Genomic DNA, 12120 nt, shown 5'->3' with positions numbered 1-12120 from the left:
CGGGGACGCAAAAAGTGTGTTGGCCATTCGGGCTCCTGAGGGATGACCAAGCCTTAAGGGACGCCTCTCACTTGGTGCCTGGTCCTGCCAAGCCCTTTACTGGGTTTCCTGACTGGGTTTCATTACCCCGCCCCGCGCCACTAGTGGAAACAGGTAAAACCTGGAGAACTAGGTCCTACTTTAGGGGCCGTTCCGGGCATGCGTCATTACCCGCGCACGCAGGCGCAGTAACTTCCTCGGTAACTGGTACTGCCCATTTCCGATATGGGAAGCATTTGCTCAGGCTTCCCTAACTTATCACCTTTCCTTTGGGCCCCCGCCCTCCTGTTCCTGTGGGGGAAGCCTCGCGAGATCGCCCTTGGCAGTACCCGGCGGCGCCATCTTTGTGCCTGGCGAGCGACGGCGCCCGACGGAAGCCCTGAAGCCAGAGCTTGCTCGCTAAGCTCTCGCTCAGACCGGATCTAGGAAATACCAGGCGGGCCTCGGTGGGAGGGACGCACTGAGGGAGGAGGGAGGAAAGGGGGCGGCGGCGGCGGCGGCTCACACCGGATCCCGGCCCCGCACGGCGCGTACCCTGGGGGTTCGGGCGGGGAAGCGGCGCCGGCCCGGACCCCCCGCGGGAGCAGGCGACGGGCGTGAGGGCTAGGCGGCGGCGGCGGCGGCCAGAGAGCAGCAGCCGCCTGGTGAGTGTCCGCGGGGAGGCCCGGCACCTGCCCGAGCAGGGACGTCGGGGGCGCCCCCGGGATCGTCCCAGTGACCCTGTGCCTGCGACGGTGGGCGTGTGCGCAACTGCGGGTGTCCCGGGGACTCAGCCCGGCCCGGGACTGCGGCTGACAGCGGGAACTGCGGGGCTGCCGGAGGTTTGCGCAGGGCCTGGCGCGTCCGCGCCCGCCCCAGACGCCCCGAGAGGCCGAGGGGAGAGGGAGTGGCTGGGGTGGTGTGTCGACTTGATTGGCCTTGGTCCCCCAAACGGAGGGGACGATGCCCTTCCTCGCCGGACCCTAGGCATTGCGGAGGGTGAGCCTCTGTGGACCGGCTTTAAGCCCCCAGGAAGGTGTTTGAGGATGAGGACTAGCAGCACCAGCGTGGGGGCCGTTGAGGTTGTTGAGAGATGTGAAGGTTAGTAGCAGTATAGTAAGAATTGTTGGAGAGGAGGTTTACAGATGACTGTTGGTAGGTGTTGAGTAAGGAGAAAACATTGCTTTCCTTTAAAGATCACACAAGCAGTCCTCTGAGGTCCAACAACAGATTAGAGTTATTCCCAGTTGGAGTTCTGTAGTTTACTACCGTGTGCCAGCTCATAAAGTGCGTAAAAGCAGGATTTGAAGGGTGAGGGACAGGTGAGGTATAAAGTAAGCTGCATAAAAAAAATCCGAAGTTTGTTAATGTGTTAAAATTAACACTGTTAATGTGTTAAAGTGTAAAGCCTTCTGTTTCTACTGAAATGTAACTTATTTAAATTATTTAAGAAAACTTGCCACCTTTGGTCCAGACCGGGCTTGTCAGTTCGATGTGTTTCTTCAGTGACGTTTGTCAATCAGGCAGTCATTTTGGCATACAGTATATTTACTTCTGGTTTCTAAAAGAACAAGAATGAATGAGAAAAGGGAACAGTTTGGCAAACTGAGCTTTCTTTGCGCACTTTTTCATTTTGAAAGGATAAGAGAATTTACTTTTTTCTTTGCTTTAGCAATGACTTGCAGTAGTATACAAGAACACGTGGAAGAAGAAAGGGTTTTTTGAGATGAGAGTTTAATTTTGCACAGTGTTAAATTATAAAGGGCCTCATCACCCATGGTAAGTTTTGTGATGGTGTGTTTTTATGAACACCGGAAGAATCCAGGCACATACATATACATGCTTTTTAGTCAGTGTGTGATATGAATCTTTACAACCGTAGGGACAGCCCCCGCCCCCACTTGCTTACAACTGGCTTAATCAAGGGAAAGCTAGACTTCAGTGAAGGTAAATATTAAATATGTGATTTTCATCTTCACATCTGAAAGAACATAATCTGCATTCAATCACCCTGAATTTTCTTCCATATGTTTATTTGATGGAGTCTTCTCCTCAGTTATAGATACCACATTGTGTACAGTTTGTTGGAGCAAACAGAGCTAATGTCGATTATATTCAGGCACTGGAGATCCTCACAGCTACCCTATGCTAAAGATAATGTTATCCCGATTGCACAGAACAATACTAACCTCCAATATTCTTTGGCGACTTCCCTGAGGAGATTATATAGCTGGTAAATTGCAGAGCTAGAACTCAAACTCATGTAGGTCTGATTCTAGAGCGTGTGTTCTTTCACCATACTCTGTGTAAGTTTTTGTGCTGACTGATACAAATTTTATGAAAATGGAAATTTGTGTTACAAAGAAACCTTTCAGTTCTGTTGGTAATCTTGAAAGCTTTCAGTGTCCTCGGCTCCAGATAATCTCAAGGTTTTTTTTCTTTTCAGATGCGTCCATTTTCTAGCCAGAGGTAACATTTGAGCTAGAAGTCTGCTGATCTGTAAAGAGATTCCTAAATAGCTGGTAGTGACCTATCTGAAATTCAGATATTTTCAGTAACTTTGCCTCATGTGTCAGCATGCCCAAGATACTTCAAAGAACAAATATTTTGTTTATTCTGGTCCTGAATAGTATTTCAAATTACATTATTAAATGGCAACTACCTATAGGGGTTTGAATTTGCTTTATCAGAGCTTGGAGGTACACATACACATCCCTGCCTTCTCCAGCAAGTGGAGTACTTGACAGCTGACCCTGTTTTTCTTCTCTTTAATAATTTGATACAAAGGTTTTGGACCCTATTCATGATTTGCAGAAAAGACGGCAGCTCTTCTGGGATCCACCATAATCTGCTATGGGGCAAGGGAATCAAAGACCTTAACAGGTTCCCAGGCAGTATCTGAGGTGTTGATGAAACAGCGGGAACATCTTGCCAGTGGTCACTTTTATCTCCCACTGGTCTCTGCTGTTGCATTTCTTATGTGCTGCAGAGCCTGCTCAAGAGAAGGGCTCCACATCTGAGTAGAGTTGAAGTGGAAGAACAGCCACAGAAATCAGAAAAAAAGAGAAAAAGATACTAAATGTCTGGTAGTCATCCTCCACCAAGTCATTTGGTCCGGTTTAGCTGCCTAGTTAATTATCTCTGGCTGAAAGTTCTAGAAAAGTTTTGAAATTCGGGGTTTGCTGCTTCATCTTTTAAGAAGTACATTGTTTGGGGGCCTTCAGTTAAGTAGTCCTGTCTTCATGGAAACAGAAAAAGAAGTCTTGTGTTCCTCAGTACACATCAGCATGTGTGTGTATTATGTAGCTTTAGAGACTGTTTTAAATAATCCCTTGGCATCTTGATGGGCAATCTGTGGTCTGAATAAGTTTTTAAATATAGTTATACTCCCAAGAAAGAGTTAAATAAAATATACTTCCTTACTTGTGAAAGTAATTACTCATGGTATTTGGGCTATTTATTAGGGCGAAAAAAATCAACAAATGATAATGTAACTGAATGCTTACCAAGTAAATAAAGCCTTTCTGAAATGATTTATATTGCCACTGTATAAAGATAAAACACCAGGAAATTGCCTTATATCTACTTATAAGTTTATTTTCATACCTTCTATATAGTAAACCTCAAATTATTACCATGGCCACAAATATTTATTTCTCTAAAAGTGAAATGGACCTGATGAAATATTTGGAACTATCAAACTGAATTAATCCTAAATAAGAACATTTATTATAATTTAATTCATGGACAGTTCTATTTGTCCAACTCTAACATCCTACTTCCCTCCCTGCTTCAAATTTCTCTACTTTCCATCCCCTCCTTCTGATGCTGTTCCTGCCATTTACCTGGCACCCTTAGTTTTCCATTGACACTGAAGTCTTTGATAGGGTGGATGCTAACAAGGAAGGCACCAAAACTCCTCCAAGTCCCTTCTCCACCTTCCTGTGCTCTAGGAGGTCAAGAGGGATGCGGATAAGACCTCTTAACCCACCCTGTTCTTTCTTGAAAAGGAGGATGAGAATAGCCAGAGTGAGGGAGGCACTGTCAAGACCCTCCAATGGTTTCTCCTCTTCTTCACTCTCCTTAAGCACCAAGGAGGAAAGTTGGTAAAAGCCCACGTGCTGCAGGAACAGGCACTGTACACTCATCCTCTTCAGCAGCCCGCCATCTTCGCAGTTTCCTCACTCCTTTCAGCTGCCATCCCCTGCTCCATCCTTCTTTCCCAGTTGGTCTTGCCTTCCTCATCCCTGGATCTCCTCCCACCCCAGCTCTGCCTTTTTGCCTTCCTTCATAGTGGAAGCCGAGGTCTGTGGTCCTAGGGAAGCTCAGACTTCCAGTTATGGGAGGGAAGATTTCCTTTTTCTACCTCCAGGGCTAAATGGGTCAGGAGTAGTTGCTGTTATCCTGAGTTGGAATGCTAAATTGATTTTCCTGTAGAAACATTGCCCACACAGGTTCTGTGTTTTGTTATACTTCTGTAACCTTTTGGACATTTAGGCTTTTGTGAGCCGGCTTGGAAACCTAGCATATTGATCATTGTCTCCTGGAAAGGCAAAGTCTGAGTTTTAAATACATGATTTTAAAAATCAGCTTGTGCTCCAGAAATTGTTGAGGGTTGCCTGCTTTTTGTTAATTATTCACTGAAATGGCAGGTATTAATAGTACACCTTTAGCTGTCCGGAATTAGATTTATGTGGATCAGATGGCTCTTGTGGGAGATAAACTGATAGGCTTTTTAGATTGTCAATGAAGGATTTCTAAATTTAGGCACATGTTTTGAAATAAAATTTAAGTTAGTCCATCTCAGCCTAATATTGTCATTAAAGCAGACAGATCTTGCAGTTTTGTTGAAAGAGCATAGTTTTGGTTTTTCATAAAAGGAATATCTTGTTCCCACCATGAATTACTGCTGATTTGAAACTTTTCAAAGGTACTGGACCTCTTGCAGTTATTTTACCCTCGTTTATTTAGTGTAAACATGGGACAGTGTGTTTGTTTTACTTCAAGATTTTAAAATAAAGTGTTAGCATGTTGAGGTTACATACTGTTACCACTGTTTGTGATGTTCAGTCAATTAAGTGAGGGATATGAAGGTGATAAAAACAAAGCTAAGTACATTTTAAATTTGTTTTCCATAAATGTGTTCAGTCTTATCTTGGTTGAAGGAAATACTCCTAATAAAAGGCAAGATGGGTTTTTTATTTTTTTGGTTTCCAAACCACTCTTTCATTTGAAAAATGACTTTCAGTAAGCACGCTGTGTTCATTTTAAGAGTTTACCAAGTTATTTAATTACACACAGAGTGCAGAGGTTAAAAATATGATCTCTAGGGGTAAAATGCTCAGATGTTCAGATCTGACACTAACTAGCTCTGTGTTCGTGGGCAAATTACTTAATCTCTGACCTGTTCTCTCATTTTTGAAGGGATAATGTGGTACCTACCTCATATAAGGATTAAATGAGCCAGAGGATGTATCATATTTAAAACATGCCTAGCAATGGTGAATACTCAAAAAGAGTTAGTTCTTATTATTACGTTGTCGTCATCATTACTACTATTACTGTTATTACTTCAGCTGCTTTCGAAGATGATACGCCTTCTGTTCTGGGGTGTGGGCATGAAAGATAGATTTGTTTACCTGGTAGCAATTTTTTAATGCAGAGTTTATTTGAGAGGTTCAGGGAGAGAGCAGTATGTTAACTGCTGGATACATCCACAATTGGCCATAGTGCAGGAAATTCATAGAATATTAAGCTTATTTTTTTCAGTAACACCATTCCTTTTGTTAGGTATAAAGAACTATGCCTTTTTGATGTTTGAGCAAAACTAGATTATTTGAGTAATTGCAATGTCTTTATTAAAATACGGTTATCTTGGTATCTAAAGGCTAGAGTCTGTGCAGGGGGAGCCTCAATTTCTAAATGATCCATTGGTAAGACTTTTTTTTAAGCAGCACCATTTTCCCACAGAAAAATGTCACATAATAGTGTTCAGATTCCCAAGCTAGCCCAACATATCTGAATTTGAATACTGATAGTATTATAAAAACTAACTTTTATGTGTAACAGTGTCTCAGCAGGAACATGCACTGAGTACATCAAGTACTGAAAGATTATGAACACAATCTTGCAGATACGGCAGTAGGGCTATCTTCCTTTGCAGTCCTAGCAAGGACCGTCAAGCCTTGGGAAGAGAACTCTCTCCTCTGGTAGAGGCCGAGGGTAAGTAGTGGAGACTGGTCTCTAGAAGGCAGTAGCTTTTTTCTGGCTTGGCTCCTCAAAAGGCTGTATAGTATAGTGGTTAAGTGCATGGACTGTCCACTCAGAGTGCTTATCTTCAAATCTCTGTTCCATTACTTACAGAACTTCCCATCTGTAAAATGTAGGTAAAAGTAGTGCCTCCCTTATGGGGTTCTTGAGAGGATTAAATGTGTTAATACGTGTGTAGCGTTTAAAATAGCACCTGACCCATAAGTGAGTGCATAAGAAGTGTTATGTATTTTTTAATTATTCAGCTTGACTGGTCTAGGATCTCTAGAATACCTTTGTCTGCTTGGCTGTCCACTGCCCACATCTTTTGCACTAAATAGGATTCTTCTCTTTCCTTTCTACTGAGGAATGGTTTCAGACTTTTCATTCCTGCCTGAAGTATTTTTTAAGGGGTTTTGGGGGGTTTATTTTATTTTTTAATGTTGGAGAAATAGCATTCTTCTGTGAACCCACTCCATTTCCCCATTTAGGCCTTGTGTTGATGGAGATCATCATTTGAAGAAAGATATTGACTGTGGGCATTTAATTGAGTCAGAATTGAGGTACAAATTTCTCAACTTTTAGTAGTTTTTGCTAAGTCATTTCTTTTTAAATAAGCTTTTTATTTTGGAATAATTTTAGACTTACAATGAAGTTGCAAAGATTGTACAGAATTCCCATATACTCTTCACCCAAGTATATATAACCCTGGTACATTTGTCTAAACTAAGACATTAACATTGGTACATTATTGTTAGTGAGACTGTAGATTTTACCAGAATCTCACTAATGTCCTTTTGCTGTTCCAGGATACCATGTTGCACTTAGTTGTTAAGTCATTTTTAATTATTTGTTTTTATATCATGGAGACCTACAGTTCTTTAGTGAATAGATTTCTGTGGCTGTAAAACCATTTTCTGTTTTAGTTTTAAGTTCTCTGCATATACTCGAAGGCTAGGTGTTTCCTCTAGGGATGGGAAGTCCAGGGATTTATCTTGGCACTGAACTTTATAGGTTGAAATAAAAGGAGAGAGTTCTATTACTGTGGAAAGAACACTATGGTGATGGAGTGTAGGCTAAAGCATTTTTATAATTTAAAACTGTGTTTTCATGGGACTAAATGAGTTATTTTATGCACTCTATTCACTTTTGATGGATTTGATTTCAAAATGACAAGTCATTCTTCCTATTAAAAAAGTGTTAAGCATACTTCTTGGATATGGAAGCTAATTGAAATGAATTGGAGAATTTAATTTTTTAGTACTCATCATAGTTATGATTGATTTAATACATTAATATTAGTATAATTTCAGTAATTTAGCACATTTGTTTATATGCGCTTTTAGAAAATCCTTGGTTTCGATTTGTGGCAACAATCGAGTCTTTTTGTTTTTTTCAGGGATACCATATGTAACAGGTGCCATTGTTACTCTTAACTTTTCACACATGCCTTCAGTTTGATGTCAAAGTCATCATTTAGTGTAAACAGCAAGTTATCTGTTAGGCCGCACATCATGAACTTTTAGAAAGGCTTATCTTTTATGCCACAGAAATAGCATTTGGCTATTAGTCATGGATGGCAAAGAAATTAATTTTGAGTTGTTTGGATAAAAATGTTTCAGTTGACTATAGTGTGTATTGAGAGACACTGCCAGTAAACAAACTCTCTTGGTAGGTGGAAATCCCCTAGAAGTTACAGAAAATTGAGAGGAGGTGAACTTAATTAAATAACTTGAATTGTTTAGACATATTCAGAGCTTCTTATGACCTTGAAGAAATCACCCAACTTCAAAAGACCTCGGTTTCTTCATTTGTAAAATTAGGGAGTTTGACTAGATGCGTAAATCTACTTGTTAGTTAACTTCTAAGATGTAAAAACCCTCCTGTTTAACAAAAACCTACAAGATCAAGTTGCTTATCTGAAATCTTTATGAATCAACACTAGTCACTAAGTCTAGATATAAGTCAGTTTATCAATTGGGTTCAAATAGTTTCAAACCAATATTACTGTAAGTTTGAGAGTCATTAGTTGGTTTGACACCTCTTGTATATTTTTGGTAATTAGTATATTGCTTTTTAAAATTTTGTTATCTGATTTTTGTGCTTTACCCTGAAGCAATGAACTTCAAACTTTTTTCTCATATTCCCTAAACAATTTTGAAAAATATACTCCTTTACACTTAAAAAAAAACAAAAAACAAAAAACCTCTTACTGAAGTTTAATATGCAGAAAGTACGGTAGTGAACAACTCAGTGAATTTTCACCAACTGAGCACACTTGTGTACTAGCACCCAGATCAAGAAATTCTTACTACCTTACCCCCCTCCACCCCCATCCCTGCATATTTTCCTAACTTTTAACACCACAGATTAGTTTTGCCTACTTTTGTACTTTATCTAAATGGACTGTTTTGTCTCTGACTTCTTTTATGCAACATTGTGAATTTGAGATGTATTTATATCGTATGTAGTTGTAGACTGTTTATTCTCATTACTGTATACTATTCCACTGTATGAATAGATCATTATATATTATTGTTGAGGGATATGTAGGTAGATGTCAGTTTGTGGAGAATGTCTTTGTGACCTTGGAGTAGGCAAAGATTTCTTCAACAGGTCTTTTCAAGAGTAATTATTTCTTTTACAGTTTAGATTGGATAAGGAATGGGAGAACTGGTTTATTGAAATATGAGCAGTTAAATTTTTTTAATGTTAATATGTAGTTAAAACTTAATATTCTCTAAATCTCAGGGAGAATGTTAGTATTTTTAACTAAATCTTCCAGGTAACAGGTTTGTGCTTTCATGACTATTTTGGGAGGAATTCGTTCAAAAATGTGTCATGTACTTCCTTGTCTTTTTGACTTGCCGATTTGTAGGAGTTTTTTACTATATGCTGGAAATGAGCCCTTGCTGGTTGTAAATATCTTCTCCCACTGTGTGGCATGCTTTTTCTATTTCATGGTATTCTCATAAGATTACCTCCAAGGTATTCATTCTCTCACTTTCTAGAAGCTTTATTGTTTTGGCTTTCACATATAGATCTAGCATATACCTGAAATTGATTTTTGTATTTTGTGTGAGGTAGGGGATAATACTGTCTTTTCCTATACGGATAGCTAATTTTCCCAGCACACCATTTCCCTGCTATTGTCAGGAATCAAATGTCCATATATCTGTGGTTCTGTTTCTGTGCTTTCTGTTCTGTTCCTTTGGTCTGTTTGTCTCTACTTGTACTGATGCCACATTGTCTTGTTTATTATAGTTTTATCATAAAACCTGATATCTAGTAGAACAAGTTCTTCCACATTGTCCTTCGAAAGCATCTTCGCTATTCTTGGCCCTTTGCACATTTCTTTGATTTTAATATCATCTTGTCATTTTCCACACACACCCACAAAACCTGTTGCTACTCTGATTGGAACTGCATGGAATCTAGAGAGCAATTTGGGAAGAATTGACATCTTTATCATTTTCTAATTCATGAACATGATACACTACTCCATTTATTTAGGCCTTTAATTTCTTTCAGTAATGGTTGTGATTTTCTCCAGAAGATTGTTCACAACTTTTGAGAGTTTTATTTGTAGATATTTGATATTTTTCATATTGTAAATGTTTATAGCCATTATTTTGTTTGTTTATATCTTTATATTGATCTTGTATCTAACAGTTTTGCTAAACTTTTAGTCATATATCTTTAGAGTATGTATTTGATCTTTTATTATGTATTCAGTCTTCTTATCTGCAAATAAAGTCTTGTTTCTTCCTTTCGAAATGTTATACTTTTGTTTCTTATCTTACTGTACTGGCTAGTATTTCGATTATAATGTGGAATAGAAGTAGTAATAGTGGCGCTATTGTCTTGTTTCCTTTCTTGAAAGGAAAACTTTGAACATTTCTCCATTAAATATGATGTTTACTTTAATTTTTTTCTAGCTATCATCAGATTAAGGAAGTTTCATTCTGTCCTTAGTTTGTTAGGCGCTTACATCATGAATAGATGCTGGATTTTATCAAATGTTTTTCCTATTGTTAATATAACCATAGGATATTCCTCAAGTCAAATTATATTGATTGATTTCCTAATGCTAAATAAACTGCATGCCAGAAATAAACCTAGCATGGTCAACATCACATTTTCCTCTAATTTTACTTTGCAATTTTAGATCTTTGTTCGTGAGTGGGATTGGCCTGAAATTTTGTTTTTCTTGTACTGTCCTTGTCAGGCTTTAGTAGCCTTGTAAAATGAGCTAAGGAAGATACCTGCTTTTTGATTCTCTGGAAGAGTTTAGGTTAAGTTTGGTTTTATTTTTTCTTTAAATGCATGATAGATTTTAGCAGTGAAGCCATTTAGGCCTAGAATTTTCTTTGTGGGAAAGCTTTTAATTACAGATGCAGTTTTAAAAATACTAATAGTATTCTTCAAGTGTTTCTATTTTGTTAATATCTGCTTTTATATTCAGTATATTTTATATACCTTTTTAGGAATTATTTTGCTCTTTTTCTTTCTAACTTCTTGAGATGGGTAGGTAGGTGTTTATACCCTTGTTTCCTTCCTGACATACATATTTAAAGCTATACATTTCATTTTCAAGTATTGCTTTACCTGCATCCCATCATTTTTGAGGTGTAATATTTTCATTATTTCACAATATTTTAAAATTCCCACTGTAATTTCTTTTTTGATCCATGGGTTTTTTAAAAGTATATTTCTTAATTTCCAGTAATATGAGAATTTTCTAACTGTGTATTTTTTGTATTTTGTTTCTGGCTTTAACACATTTTCCTTAGAGTACTTTGAGTGATTTCAATCTTTTAAAATGCCCTGAGACTTACTTTATGGCTTAGCATGTGGTCAGTTTTTGCAAATATGTAAGCACTTGAAAAGCATATATTCTGCAGTTACTAGATACAGCATTCTATATATGTCCATTGATCAAGTTTGGTAATTGTATTGTATCTCTGTCCCTGCTAACTTTTTTGGTCTGCTTATTCTTTTAACTACTGAGAGAGATATCTTTCTTTCTTTCTTTTTTTTTTTTTTTTTTGAGATGGAATCTTGCCCTGTTGCCCAGGCTGGAGTGTGCAGTGGTGCAATCTCAGCTCACTGCAACCCCTGCCTCCCGGATTCAAGCAATTCTCCTGCCTCAGCCTCCCATGTAGCTGGGACTACAGGCACGTGCCACCATACCTGGCTAATTTTTGTATTTTTAGTAGAGACGAGGTTTCACCATGTTGACCAGACTGGTCTCGAATTCCTGACCTCAAGTGATTCACCTGCCTCGGCCTCCCAAAGTGCTGGGATTACAGGCATGAGCCACCACACCCAGCCAAGAGATGTCTTAAAATTTGCCCCTGAGATACTAATGCATGTCTAATTCTCCGAGAGGTTTTGTCAACCTTTGCTTTATATATAATTTGAGTCCATGTTATCAACTGCATACAGATTTAGTTCGTTATATTGTTCTGGTGAATTAAGCATTTTATGACTATGAAGGGACTCTTTTTAACTCTAGTGATCCTTTTTCTTTGATTCTATTTTGTCTGAAACTAATACAGCAACACCATCTTTAATATAGCAATACCATCTTTATTTTAGCTAATGTTTGCATGATATATGTTTATCCTTTTACTTTTAACCTTTCTGTATTCTTATGTTTTAGATGGGGCTCTTGAAAGCAACATATATTTGTAGATTTTTTTTTTAACCCAATCTGATAATCGTTCTTTTTTGAAACACTTGATTCATTTATACTTAATATAATTATTGACATTTTGGGGTTAAGTACAGCATCGCATTTTTATTCTACTAGCTCTGTATTTCTTTTTCCCCTTGTCTTTTTCTTTTATT

General features: G+C 38.6%; 1 protein-coding gene across 8 annotated transcripts in view; it reads left to right on the top strand.

Annotated features, from left to right (window-relative positions):
- The first annotated feature begins 272 nt into the window (after window positions 1–272).
- Window positions 273–12120, top strand: part of TAB3 (TGF-beta activated kinase 1 (MAP3K7) binding protein 3) — a 61419-nt gene continuing 49571 nt past the window's right edge. For 5 of the 8 annotated variants that reach the window (XR_008518045.2, XR_008518044.2, XR_008518042.2 and 2 more), the window contains exon 1: window positions 692–6830. The gene's annotated coding sequence lies outside the window, so the exon portion shown is untranslated. The other 3 variants (XM_063721038.1, XM_063721037.1, XM_054544438.2) reach the window with 3 other exon arrangements.

This window comes from Pongo abelii, chromosome X (genome assembly GCF_028885655.2).
Source record: "Pongo abelii isolate AG06213 chromosome X, NHGRI_mPonAbe1-v2.0_pri, whole genome shotgun sequence".
Taxonomy (NCBI): Eukaryota; Metazoa; Chordata; class Mammalia; order Primates; family Hominidae; genus Pongo; species Pongo abelii.
The sequence above is the reverse complement of the archived record's forward strand: the minus strand, read 5'-3'. Positions and strand labels throughout refer to the sequence as shown.